The sequence below is a fragment of the Schistocerca serialis genome, chromosome 1, assembly GCF_023864345.2.
Source record: "Schistocerca serialis cubense isolate TAMUIC-IGC-003099 chromosome 1, iqSchSeri2.2, whole genome shotgun sequence".
NCBI lineage: Eukaryota > Metazoa > Arthropoda > Insecta > Orthoptera > Acrididae > Schistocerca > Schistocerca serialis.
The window spans coordinates 806659526-806674123 of NC_064638.1; the positions used below are offsets into that span (position 1 = coordinate 806659526).

The 14598-nt window shown below is 39.0% G+C and overlaps 1 protein-coding gene across 2 annotated transcripts in view; it reads left to right on the forward strand.

Annotated features, from left to right (window-relative positions):
• LOC126484058 (uncharacterized) overlaps window positions 1–14598 on the forward strand; it is a 245360-nt gene that overhangs the window by 116949 nt on the left and 113813 nt on the right. The window lies entirely within an intron of this gene.

The following is a 14598-nucleotide window of genomic DNA, read 5'->3' on the forward strand; positions in this document are numbered from 1 at the left end:
TCACATTCAGTAATTAATGTATCAGGAGAATAAGTAGGTCAAGCAAAGAGCACTATTGAGGCAACAGTTTTTAGTAATGAAATTGGAATTGGTCCAGACATTATTCTGCTGGAATATCAAATGTGGGCTGTGTAGCAGAGAGGCCTATACCTGTATAAGCACACCATTCTTGATATGTTGAGACTCTAGCAGGTGTGTAAGACAGAACTAAAAGATGCGAAGTGGGTACCCCAAACCACTTACTGGGATTTGGGCACATACACCGATGCACCAAAGAAACTGGTATAGGCCTGCATATTCAAATACATAGATATGTAACTGGCAGAATACGGTGCTGCAGTTGGCAATGCCTATATAAGACGACAAGTGTCTGGCACAATTCTTAGATCAGTTACTGCTGCTACAAAGGCAGTTTATGAAGATTTAAATGACTTTGAACGTGGTGTTATAGTTGGCGCACGATCGATGGGACACAGCATCTCTGGGGTAGCGATGAAGTGGGAATTTTCCTATATGACCATTTAACAAGTGTACCGTGATTATCAGGAATCCAGTAAAACATCATATCCCCTGACATTGCTGTGGCCGGAAAAAGATCTTGCAAGAATGGGACAAATGATGACTAAAGAGAATCCTTCAGTGTGACAGAAGTGCAACCTTTCCGCAAATTGCAGCAGATTTCATTGCTGGGCCATCAACAAGTGTCAGTGTGCGTACCATTCAACGAAACACTATTGTTATGGGCTTTCAGAGCCGATGGCCCTCTCGTATATCCTTGATGACTGCACGACACAAAGCTTTACGCCTCGCCTGAGCCTGTCAAGACCGACATTGGATTGTTGATGACTGGAAACATGTTGCTTGGTCAGACGAGTCTCGTTTCAAATTGTATCGAACGGATGGACATGTATGGGTATGGAGACAACCTTATGAATCCATGGGCCCTGCATGTCAGCAGGGGACTGTTCAAAGTGGTAGAGCCTCTCTAATGGTGTGTGGTGTGTGCAGTGTGCAGTTGGAGTGACATGGGACCTCTGATACATCTAGATACGACTGTGACAGGTGAAATGTATGTAAGCATTCTGTCTGGTTGCCTGTGCCCATTCATGTCCATTGCGTATTCAGACAGACTCGGGCAATTCCAGCAGGACAGTGCGACACCCACACACATCCAGAATTGCTACAGAGTGGCTCCAGGAACACTGTTCTGAGTTTAAACACTTCCGATGGCTACCAAACTCCCCAGACATGAACATTATTGAGCATATCTGGGATGCCTTGCAATGTGCTGTTCAGAAGAGATTTTCAGCCATTCGTACCCTTATGGATTTATGGACAACCCTGCAGGATTCATGGTGTCAATTCCCTCCAGCACTACTTAGACATTAGTTGAGTCCATGCCACGTCGTATTGCGGCACTTCTGGGTGCTAGCAGCGGCCCTACACAATAATAGGCAGGTGTGCCAGTTTCTTTGTCTCTTCAGTGTACATGAAATCAGATGGCTATCGGTAGATGTCGCTTACTATGGAAATTAAATTAAAAAGAAATTTATAGAAATCATGAGCTTTAGACATGCAACTGTCTGTATCTGAGATACACAGCATTCAAGGATGTTGTTCGTAGAGCCCATGATGAATCCAGAAATGGGCAATAAACAACCCCTTCCCCCCATTAGGGATACAAAGCTGGCTGGTAATTACAATCTTGGTTACAACTGTAACCCACTGTTTTATTAACCCTTTCATATTGTCACGTAGTAGAAGGTGTAGTTAGATGAATGACAAACACTAACTTCACTTAACGAAAGTTTATTCCGCACTTGCACATCTAGTATTTGTGGATACTTCTCGAATGTACTCAAAGCGCATATAGAAATTAAAATTTTAGAGTTCAGGTGAGTTTTAAAGTAACGACTCTCCATGCAACAACCTAGTATCATAACCACTACACTACAGTGACTGTGCAACTCAGCTTCTTCTGTGACAATATTTAAAACTGATTTACACACATTTTATAAATAAAAGATGAAAAACTGTCTTCTTTTGTGATCAGTATTACACTTTCACTGACAAAAAATTATGGTAATCAGTTTAAAAAACCAGTATGTTGGTACTAATATTGTGAAAAGGAAAGTTGCCCCTCACCATATAACGGAGAGGCACAACAAAAAGACTCTTACAATTAAAGCTTTCAGCCATTAAGGCCTTCGTCAACAATATATCTCTCTCTCTCTCTCTCTCTCTCTCTCTCTCTCTCTCTCTCTCTCTCACACACACACACACACACACACACACACACACACACACACACACACACACACACACACACACACACACACGACTCCGTATGGTGGTACCCATGTTTCCCATGAGCTTAACTAAATCCACATTTTCATTTGAATCTAGAGTTTTTAAAGTTAAAGTTTTGTTTGTTGAAAGGCTTTACCAGAATGATAAACAAGAAGAAAGCATAACAAGTGAGTACCAAAACACATTATTTTCATGGCTATGAAAAGTATAAAATATCACATACAAAGTTTTTAATATAAATTTTGAAGTTTGCTTGGAGATATACATCCTATTGATTACAAATTATGTAACGTCCAGAAATTACTGTGGAGTATAGTAATGTTTCAAAACAATCTGTATATTGTATAATGAGAGACAGTTACTCACATGAGACATTCTTGGAATTGAGAAGATGGTGATTTCACTTAAGTTGCGTAGAACATATGCACAATGCCAGCTATAAACATACACCAGCCCGTTTGATTGTGTACGACACTCTATATATCCAGCCCAAGGTGTGCAATATTTTTCTCCAAGTTTCAAAAGTTTCTCTTTATGTGTTAGAATGAGACAGAGACTGGACATAGACATTCCAGTGCTCATAGCTGTATATTGCATTAGTAGGGCATGTGTCCCATCAAATATGATAGGGTAATGTAATTGATGCTTTTGACAATTATGTGGTCTCTTCTGTTTATTTGGTGCAATTACAAGTTCATGTGGAGGGTTGTTGACATACGCCCCTGTTAGCTGATGGCTGATGAATGCCTGTGATGGCCAGTTGGATAGCTAATGAGGCATAGTAGGTAATAGTTTCCATCTTGTAGAACTTGGAGTAGTTCAGCTGAGAAGAACAGATTGATATGCAAGGCTACCATGTAGTCTTTAATTAAAAGTTAAATAAATTTGTAAAATTTAGTACTTCATATTTACTTTCAGTTTTCAACATAAAATTTTGTAATTGTTGTGTAGTAAAGAGAGTAATTTTTCACTATTCGTTCATTTCATTATTTTTCCAGTCCTCTTTGATGCCTGTTGAATAATATGCTTTTCATTGTGCATTCCAATACAAATAAATAAACACTATAAAACTAAGTAATTGATTTTCTTTTTCATTATATTCAACATTCATCTGAAGAAGACCTTGAAAGTTCTTTATTTCTCAGTATTCTGTGACCAGTCACAGTTTACACAACTTTCATGCTGTATGTGATTGATATGGAGACTACTACTGAAGCATATCATAACAACATTGTAAATAATAGCACCAGTTTTCTCTTAATTTTTATTAACTTCGTAATGAAATATCATTTACAATGCCAGCTATAATTTAAAAAGGTCCCTCTTTCATTTCCATATTTATGTGTGGAAGTCTTCATAAAAACTGCTGGTAACCAGCACCAATATCTCAAGTACAATTGTTTCCTTCATTGTTGCATTCTGCCAAACTCTGTGTTATGTGGAAATGACAACCTTAAACAGACAACAAAAATTTCTGTGGTACTATTCAAAAACAACAACACACTCCCTACAGGCAGTTGAAATACAATTGTAAGTGCCTCTCTTTGTAACATACTCAATTTATTTTTTGCTGCAGGAGTAGTGAAGTGACAATAAAGCTGGTCAACCAGCACTCCACACAATTTCTCCCATTTGGGGAGTTCAGCGGATGTTGTGGTCCTTGAGACCATAAGTTTGCTTACCCATGGAATTGAGTAATTGAAGGCAAATTTTGTTCAGAAAATGTATGCCTTTTTAGTTTTCTGTGATTTCCCTAAATCGTTTCAGGCAAATGCCGGGATGGTTCCTTTGAAAGGGCACGGCCTATTTCCTTCCCCATCTTTCCCTAACCCGAGCTTGTGCTCCGTCTCTAATGACCTCGTTGTCGACGGGACGTTAAAAAACACTAACCTATATGCCTTCTTAATGTAGTTTGTACTTCAGGGTCACAGTCTGCTCATGGGGAGTTAGTAGATGACCTTCACTCAAGTGATCATTTTCCAGTTTTTGGGTAAACTGGTTGCTTTGGAATGCCAAGACATATTTGAGATGGGGCAGATCACAATACTAATGCCATCTACTCTGACAGGTTCCATCCATAGTGGAATCTTCAGATCACCATATCCTTTAGAGGGGTGGAACTATTGTGTCAGTTGCTGCAAGTGACAGGCAGGCACTGCTGTGAAGATTTAAGACAACTGTGCACAGAACCTTGCCACCTTTTGGTTAGTGAGGAAAAACCCCCTTGTGAACCATTAAAGAGAACAAGAAGGGTTCCAGGTGCACTACAATGAAGCAGTCTATACCAGAGTTTTCCAATGCTGCCTCATGTGCCACGAACTCCTGCTAGTATCTGTCAGCTCAGCTGCAAGCAGGGACAGTTAGCATAGGCTACGTGCCAGATAGAATTGCTCTGTGCATGCACGATCCATTTCACTACCTGTACCTGTGGGTGCTCAGTCGGGGCAGCATGAACACACAGGCTGCAGCCTGAACGCCTGTGCACCAGCTGTTTGCCCGCTGCTGCCAGTGGCCACTGGCTTCCCTTAGGTGAACACTCAAGCTGGAACGGCCTTCTCAATGTTGAAATGTTGAAACTGGATAGCACACTTTTACAGCTTACCTCTCCTGTGCCAGATTTGTGCAATTATGGTATGCAGAAACACCTTAACCAAAATTTGTGAGAAAACTTTCTTGATCCTTTTATAAAGAAATGTGGACTGAAGGCAAATTTCCAGATCTGTAGAGCCTTTACTTTTTTATTTGTGCTCATATATACATTTCTGTTCTCACTTCTCATCCTCATTCCCAACACCTTCTACAAATTGAGATTTGCAATATTGGTGTTTACGAAATGAAATTTTGCTCACTGCCATTGTTATGTAGGATTTTAGGAAACAATACATGAAAAGGACTTTCACATTCTACCTACTAATTATTTGAAGCAGACAATTGTGCACTAAATTCTTCGTTCTCCAACTCATGACTGCAAGATCCCATTCAGCTGTCAAACTGTAAGTCACTCTTTGACTTTGAGGACTAGGAAATTGTGAAACATTTATTCCACTGTATTAAAAGGACTATGCAGATATTCTGAGCATCTTAAAGGAATTTATTGAATTACGAATTTGTTCCACGGTTTAGTAGGTTATAGGTACAACCAAAACAGCCAGAAAGGACAAGTTTCTCGTTAAGTGGAAAAAAGAACTTGAAACAGTTGAATGTTTCCTAAACTAGCATAGGTAATTTTATTTAATTCTCCATAGTGTTTTACTTGTTTCGTTTCATATGACAAGACATGTTGATATAGTAACAGAAATTGAGATAACTGAAAGAAAACTCAGATCAGAGAACTGTAGCTCTTAAGGCAACAACTTCTGAGTTCTGATAACAGCGTACAACTGTTTGCAGATCTGGGATATCACAAACATCCATTAGCAACCAACACTGTCTCACCTGAGAGCAGTAGTTCACTTGTGGAAATCAAGTCCAGAGTTAGTTCACTGCACTACTGATGTGTCTGAAATGTGTGAAATTGGACCTCAAGTAATCTATACCTACACCAAGGGAGAAAGGGGGGGGGGGGGGGGGGGGACCAATCCTGCCAGTTGGATATGCTCTTATTATCAAACTATGCATTATAGTAATGTAGAAAAAAAAAATGTTCACCTCTAGTCTCTATAGTTGAATGGAAGTTTCATGGAGATATTTGTAGGTGCAACTCCAGATTTGGCTGCTTCTTCTTACCTTTTTTATACAAGGTACTTTTTTGTGACTTGACAAATGAGTATCTGTTATGATCTCTGCAGTACTATATGAATCACACTACTTGTGTATGATAATATTGCAGTTGCTTTCTTACTCTAGGAGAAATGATGTGGTGGATGTTCACAGAAATGATGTGGTGGATGTTCACAGAAATTTACTTCTGGTGACAAGTGTAATAAAACTAACAGCAACCTAGAAATTCACAACTAGCTACTTACTGCTATCCCACTGATGTGGGATAGGAATGACAACTACAAGAAATAACACTGAAAATTTTCAAGGAGATATAATGCTTGACTAGTGCTTACCATTAGGAATCAGAATTCCAAAATATGCTGATAGTAGATAAGTAGGAATATTTAAATAGTTTTTGCAACTGGTAATGTCTTCCCCAGGGAGAAAGGAGGGGTTGATTCTTCCAGAAAGGCAGGGCTGGTCACTCAGATGTCAAGTTGAGAGAGACCCACCTGTAGGGAGGATGGGGGGAGACAAAAATGAAGGGGGAGGCAGTAGGAGGGCAAAAATTGTGTGCTGGTAACCAGTGTACTAGCTCTTTCCCAGAGATGACAAAAGAAAGAATGATAAAGTTGAATTAAGAGGAAGAGAAATAAATAGTGCTGTTAATAACCAGGAGGAAAAGAGATGTAGAAAAACTGAAGGGGGGGGGGGGGGGGGGGGAGAAAAAACTTAAAAAATAACAATGAGTATAAAAAGAAATATTACAAACAAAGGCTTTGAATCAGACCATCAGTAGAAGAAAAGGAAAAGTAATGGAAGGCAGTCAAATTAAATTGGGCGATGCTTAAGGGAAGAAAAATAGACCAGCTAGTGTAATAAGGATTGGGTGTGAACAACTGAAGAAGGTGGAAAGTGTCAAATACTTGAGAAGTTTGGCGGAGGAAAATTGAAGAAATAAGAAAGAGATCAACGAATGCGGCAGATAGGCAGAAGCATTCCTGCAAAGTGTTAGGAGCCTGGTGTGGGATAATGACGTCCCACAGAAAAACAAAGAAATAATATAATGAACTTACTATGTCCCAATACTGACTTATGAATCTGAAACATGGCTAATGAAGAAAAAAGATATTAGCAGATGACAGGCATGTTAAATGAAGTTCCTCAGAAGTAAGATAGGAATAACAGGTAGGGATAAAATGAAGAATGAAGAAGTAAGGGAAATAGTGAAAGACAAACCCTTGCAGAACAGGATAGAAACATCAAGGCCAAGATGATATGGGCACTAAAAGAGAATGGGAAACAAGAGGATTCCCAAGAAGATACATGAAATGGAGGTGTGGAGGAAATTACCAAGAGGCCAAGGGATAGATGGCTGAAAGAAGTGGAGTAGTGCACTGAAAAAAGAGTCAAGGACTGGAACACAGAAAGATGGTGGGAAAACAGGACTAGATGGTGAGGCTTACAATCCAATCAGACCCAGCCTGAGGCTGGAAACTGTTGAAGATGACAATGCTGACGACGATGGTGGTGGTGGTGGAAGTAATTAGAAAATGATACGCTGAAAGTAATAGATGTGTTTGGCTGTTATTAATCAATGAAGATGACTGAACTAGATGATATAAAATGTAGACTGGCTATAGCAAGAGAAGTATTTCTGAAAAAGAGGAATTTGTTAACAACTGATATCAGTTTAAACATTGGGAACTGTTTTCTGAAGGTATTTGTTTGGAGAGTAGCCTTGTATGGAAGTGAAACATGGATGGTAAGTAGTGCAGACAAGAAGAGAAGAGAAACTTTTGAAATGTGGTGCTAACAATAATGCTGGATATTAGATTAGTAGATTGAGTAACTGATGAGGAGGCACTGAATCAAATCAGAGATAAAAAGAGATTTATGCTACAACTTGACTGAAAGAAGGTACTGATTGAAAAGACACATCCCGAGCATCCCAAATAGTCATCAGTTGGTAATGGAGGAAAGTGTGGAGAGAGAGAGAGAGAGAGAGAGAGAGAGAGAGAGAGAGAGAGAATTGTAGAGGGTGACCAAGGCATGAATAAAAGTAAAGTAAATAGCTTCAAAGGGATGTAGGTTGCAGTAATTATTCTGAGGTGAAGAACTTTGCACAAGGTAGATTAGCACATACAACTGCATCAAACCATTCTTCTGACTGCTGGCCACAACAGTATTGGAGGGTAAGTCCAGGATGGTGTGGGATGCAGGGAAGTATTGTATAGAAAGTTCCAGTCTCCAGTATTCGTTTTATGTAGCTGCAGCAGTATAACTGCCGAGAATTGTATGATTTTGACACTGAATTTCCTTATTTAGTATCTGATAATTACACACTGACAATGCCTCTTAGGCTATCAGAACATTAGTGTAAAATTACCAAGATGTAATTGAAAAAACACTTGTTACCCTAATTAGTGCCTCATCTGTGGCTGAATGTGGCACAATAGGTACCACTAATAGTAATTTAATTTCATCTTCAGATGACATACTGAATACTGTTATAGTTCAGGTAATCAGTTCTTCTTACCTGTACACTACTTGTCATAGTAAAATAGCTAAGAGCAATATTGAATAATTTCCTGTTGTGACATTTTATTTACAGTAAGATTCAGAAGTTGTAGAAGAAGCAGCAGTCATAGGTGTCTACTTTCGGAATACCAAGCTATTTAACTAAAAACAAAATCTCTGAAAACATGTACCTCCAGTGACAGGAATTTGACTTTGTTCATAAGCTAGGGAACAAACAACATGAGAAAAATTACAGAATAACTGAACAAACTGACTGGTATCATTTTTCTGTAGTAGATTGGGCAGTAATAAATGTTGGCATTCCACAATAACAAATTTGTTCATACTTGCATTTTTGTTTCTGCATTAATCTGTTTTGAAGTCAAATATGTACAGTACCTTACTGTGTTGTGACATTTAAGCCAAACTTGTTTTTCAGTTACTTTTGATGTGAGCTGCTGATCATAAATGTATACTCTGTTAAAATTGTCAGCTAAATTATAATCATGGTGGCGGATTACACACTTTAAAATTTCTCCTGCTGAATCACATAATCCAAAATGTCACATTGATAACTTGGCAGTCTGTGTGTCAAAATTTCCTATCACTGGCATTAGCAGCCATCAAATTCTTGCATGCTTCTACTCTTAGGTAACTTCCAAAATCAGCAGGACTGAATATAATTGAGGTTGCTTCTTACTGTATTACATTTGGTCAGCTAAAGTTCTTTGTGAACTTATTTGTGCATCTCTTAACCAAATAGTGTGTCTGCATTTCCACCAAACTTGCTCATGCACAGCATTCAATTTATTATACAGTTTATTAATAGCAGCCTCTATTTTAACTCATTCAACAGTGTAGCATTTCAACTGAAATGATCAGAGGTGATTGCTGCAATGTGAACAGAATCCTAAAATCAGTGAATGTTCCAAAGAGCTCTGTAGCACAAGATGTTCAGAAGTGGACAGCTAACCAAGATCACTGTTGTAAAAATAATTTTGCACTGGAATGTCAGCAAGTGAAATAAATTATGACTGTGCATAGATTAGATATATACTTCCAGAAAACAGAGCAAATGCTGGGCTTGTGTGTTAAATATTGCATGCCATATGTTAAATCGCTGTTTGATATGGCAAAGTACTATGTGGTTGATAGAGAACACTGTCTAGAGGCTGCTATCACATGTGATGTTAGCATCTTGTGCCGATTGTTGGACTTAATTCTGGCAGTTCATTTTTGAGTTAGTGAACAAGTCTATGTCACTGTGCAGAACCTTTGCATGCCAGGTTTTTGCCAAATGCTGTTCAGATGGTTGTGAGGGTCCCTTTCCTCTTCAACATAGACCAAATCAAATTGGAAAGGACTTACAGAAAGGCAGTCAATGTAATTGTGAAATCAACTGTCTTCAAATTAGCACCCAGGAAACAAAAAAGTTGGTTGCCCATGGAACCCAACCCTGATGGGTTCCAAGAGGAGCATGTTTTTATCATACAGAGAGTGCAGTGGGAGTCCAAAATACTGAAGTTCTGAGAGGTGCAAATCTCGATTCATATCAATTTCTCTTATAGATGTAAGTTAAGAGTCTTCCAAGGAGCACAGTGCTTGCCCAACAGAGAAAAATTAGCAGGTTCAACATAGAGCAGCTCAGAGAAAGATTTTGTCCAGAAACTGGAGTCCCAAGAGCCAGATAATGGGGAGCAATTGCAAGTCACTAGTCAAGACAGCCAACAAAGCAGCCAAACTAACAAAACCAAATAAACATCTGTGTTGGACCTGTGAATTTGATGTGGTTTTGTACAAAGGCAGCGTGCTTGCAAAAAATGGAACTTCTGGAAAAATCAAGATAACTGGACAAAGCTACCTACAGGTTAAAACCTACTTTTGACAAGAACCATATCCAAGACTTGTATAATCTTTAAAATGAAGTCTCAGTAAGTACAACCAACAAGTCTACACGACTACCATAATAAAATTTATGGGTAGATATCAGATGCTTTTGAAACCAGAACAAGAGTCAGGCAAGCATATGAAACCTCATTACTGCTGGGTACTCAATTAATTCACTGGCGAGTAACGTAAAGGAATAAGAAACAAAGATGTTGAAAGTGAGATTAAGCTTGGTTTGACAATTAACTGCCTCACAGAACAGATCAATGACTGTAAGACAAAGGCAGCAAATGTGGGACTCCAGATCTCCTTTGATTAAACCAAATTTGTAACAAATATAAAATTAGTGTCCAGTGTACTAGAGGTAGAAAAAGGAAAATCATACTGATGAATAAATTTAAACACTTATACTTGACAGACTCCAACACCTTTTAGAAAAAAGGAGCCAGAGGTAGGGAAGGTGGTTTGGGGATTTCATAGGGATTCCTACCCTTGTAACCGCCCTCGGTGTAAGACCTGTCCCATGCACCCTCCCACCACCACCTACTCCAGTCCTGTAACCCAGAAGGTGTACACGATCAAAGGCAGAGCCACGTGTGAAAGCACCCACGTGATTTACCAACTGACATGCCTACACTGTGAAGCCTTCTATGTGGGAATGAGCAGCAACAAACTGTCCATTCGCATGAACGGACACAGGCAGACAGTGTTTGTTGGTAATGAGGATCACCCTGTGGCTAAACATGCCTTGGTGCACGGCCAGCACATCTTGGTGCAGTGTTACACCGTCCGGGTTATCTGGATACTTCCCACTGACGCCAGCCTATCAGAACTCCGGAGATACTTGCCCTTCAATATATTCTCTCTTCCCGTTACCCACCAGGCCTCAACCTCCGCGAATTTCTAGTTGCCGCCACTTATACCTCACCTGTCATTCAACAACATCTTTTCCTCTGTACTTCCGCCTCGACTGACATCTCTGCCCAACCTCTTTGCATTTACATATGTCTGCCTGTGTCTGTATATGTGCAGGTGGATGTGTGTGTGTGTGTGTGTGTGTGTGTGTGTGTGTGTGTGTGTGTGTGTGTGTCTTCCCTCTTTCCTGATGAAGCAACCTTGGGCTGCGAAAGCTTGAAATTTGTGTGTTTATATACTCACTTCCCTCTTGTACTAAATTGGTGATCCCTTGGTGTCTCAGAATGTGTCTTGTCGACCGATCCTGTCTTTTAGCCAAATTGTGCTCCCCAATTCAATTCAGTAACTCCTCATTAGTTACGCAATCTACCCATCTAATTTTCAACATTTTTCTGTAGCACTACATTTCAAAAGCCTCTATTCTTTTCTTGTCTAAACTGTTCATTGTCCATGTTTCATCTCCATATATGGCTACATTCCAGAGAAATATCTTCAGAAAAGGCTTTCTAAACACTTAAACCTATTCAGTGTTAACAAACTTCTCTTCTTCAGAAATATTTTTCTTGCCATTGCCATTCTACATTTTATATCTTCCCTACTTTGACCATCATCAGTCATTTTACTGTCCAAATAGCAAACCTCATTTACTACTTTAAGTATCTCATTTCCTAATCTAACTCCCTCAGCATCACCTGATTTGACTATATCCCATTATTCTTTTTAAGCTTTTGTTGATGTTCATCTTATATTCTCCTTCCAAGACACTGTCTCTTCTGTTCAACTGCTCTTCCAAGTCCTTTTCTTGCTGTGATGGAATTACAGTGTCATTGGCAAATCTCAAAGTTTTTATCTTCTCCCTGAACTTTAATTCCTATTCCTGACCTTCCTTTGTTTTCATAACACGCTTGCTCAGTGTACAAATTGAGAAGCATTGAGGATAGGCTCAACCCTTTCCCACTTCCTTCCCAACCACTGCTTCTCTTCGATGCCCCTCGAGTCTTATAACTGCCGTCTGGTTTCTGTAAACGGTGTAAATATCCTTTTGCTCCCTACTAGCTTCAGAATTTCAAATAGAGTATTAAAGTCAAAATTGTCAAAAGCTTTCTCTAAGCCTACTGATGATATAAACATAGATTTGCCTTTCCTTAACCTGTTTTCTAAGAGAAGTCGCACAGTCAGTAGTGCCTCACATCTTCTACAGTTCTCCAGAATCCAAACTGATCTTCCCCGAGGTCGGCATTATATCTTACAAACAAAAAGATACACATATGTCTGCAGTGTCTGTATGCTGATCTGTTCCTTTGTTATAAAATTTACTATTTTTATATGTATGTAACACTGCATTGACATACACAGACAACTTTCAAATATTGTCCCCGAGTCTGTTGGTTTGATTTATCGAGGAAATGTCATCCTGCTCAGTTACTGTTATTTCGAGTATTGTATTTAGCTTAGTCTATACGAATAAAAAGGTTACTAGTACTTTTTTAATGAATTGTTCTGCATCAAATATTCCTCGTTATCTAGGGGAACTGAGTGAAATAGGCAAATATACCTTGTTTCACTTCTTTTTCTGTGGACAGCAGAAACTCTACAGGGCTCTGGTAGGAAATGTCTTTTTTCATTGGCTGAAATACGCAAGTTGTTGATGCTCCTTTAGACATGACAGCCTTCACATAGTGTCCTCCTGGTTGCAGTATGGTATGGTGCTGGGCATCTCTCTCTCGGGGTCCGGAGAGCCTTCATTATCACCTGTTGACAATCCAGTATTTTGCCACTGAAAGGAGAAACTGCTTCAACTTTCTTTTTCTCTGGGTTCAAGGCACTTAAAATTATAAATAATTTAAGAGTTCACTGTTTCTTAGATAAAGTATGACTTTTTTTGTCCATTTCGTTGATTTCCGTAGAATAGCGTAGTAAGTAATGTACTGATCTGCACGATCAACTCCTTTCGTGAGGGCATTGTGTTGATTTGCACATACAGGCTTAAATGTATCCTCTCTGGTTTTTCTGTTTTTCTTTTCTGTATTTGAGCCAAAAGATCGTGAATTGATATTATTGTGACATCACACTTGCCTTTCTGTACAGGGAGAAGAATTCATTTTCTACAGAAAACTGTGTCACCTTTCTTGATTCGTGATGCTTTGACTTCCAGAATTTGCAGTAAATCTCTGTTCGCCCTAATAATACCACAGACCTTTTTTTTTTTTCCAGAGTACCTCTGTGGCAGAGGTATTGTTACAATAATTATCCTGGCAAAGTTCGTGCCACGTACCAAAATAGGGGCAAAGAACTGAGAGCACAGATTTTTCCAGTTTCTGCCCTTCAGCATTGTAAATCACCATATTGCAGATAAAGCCTTTGTTACTCTTGCACACCACCCTAATAAGTAGTCTTCCCAGGGTTGTACGTTCAAAACATCTGGCGTCCTCTCAGTGGACTCATCTCTTACAAAGACAAGTTTTTCTTTAGTTTGTAAAGAGTCCTGAATTTCTTGCAGAAATAACCCAGCACAACTTGAGCTTCAGATAGTCTCCCAGTCAATTTAGTGTTGTCACTGAAGAGCCAGAATGTCCAAATCTGTTCAGATATATTGTAATTCTTAGTTTGAGAAAATACTGGGGTAGCTATTAGAGGATCTGTTGACCATTAATCTTTCCATCTTCTTTTAGTGTTTGTCCCATTATAAGAATCAGGTCAAGGAATTTCTTCATATCTCTTAGTGTAACAGGAGATCACTTCAGTGTTTTAGGTGACATTTTATGTTTCACTGAAGGCTGATCATAATAGGTGCACAGCTCCATGCACAATAGTTCAAACAAGTTGTCACCAAAGGCTAATCACAGAGTCTACAGAGTCACATTCTGTTTGAAATGTCATGCCCCCAGGATGACCATCAATGGTTACAGGTGTGTCTGTATGTCAATTTCACATCAGTTATTGTTATCATGAATTATTAACATGAAATACAAATAGAATCACTTTCATCTTTATTGTGAGAATCACTTGCCAACACTACCACTGTAACACATATTTACAGGTATAAAATTTCACTGGAACTTGACCTGTCCTCAGAACTATAAATACATTCCTTCATTCAATCCTCAAGATCTTCATCTCACTATGGGAATCTGGATACATGTTGGCAAAAACCTCCGAAAATATTTTAGAGTCATCCATTTCCTTCTGTTTTCTGAATAGGAACATCCTTAAAAGCAGGAAGAACTTCAAACCGGAAATGGTAACTATTTGAAATATCGAAAT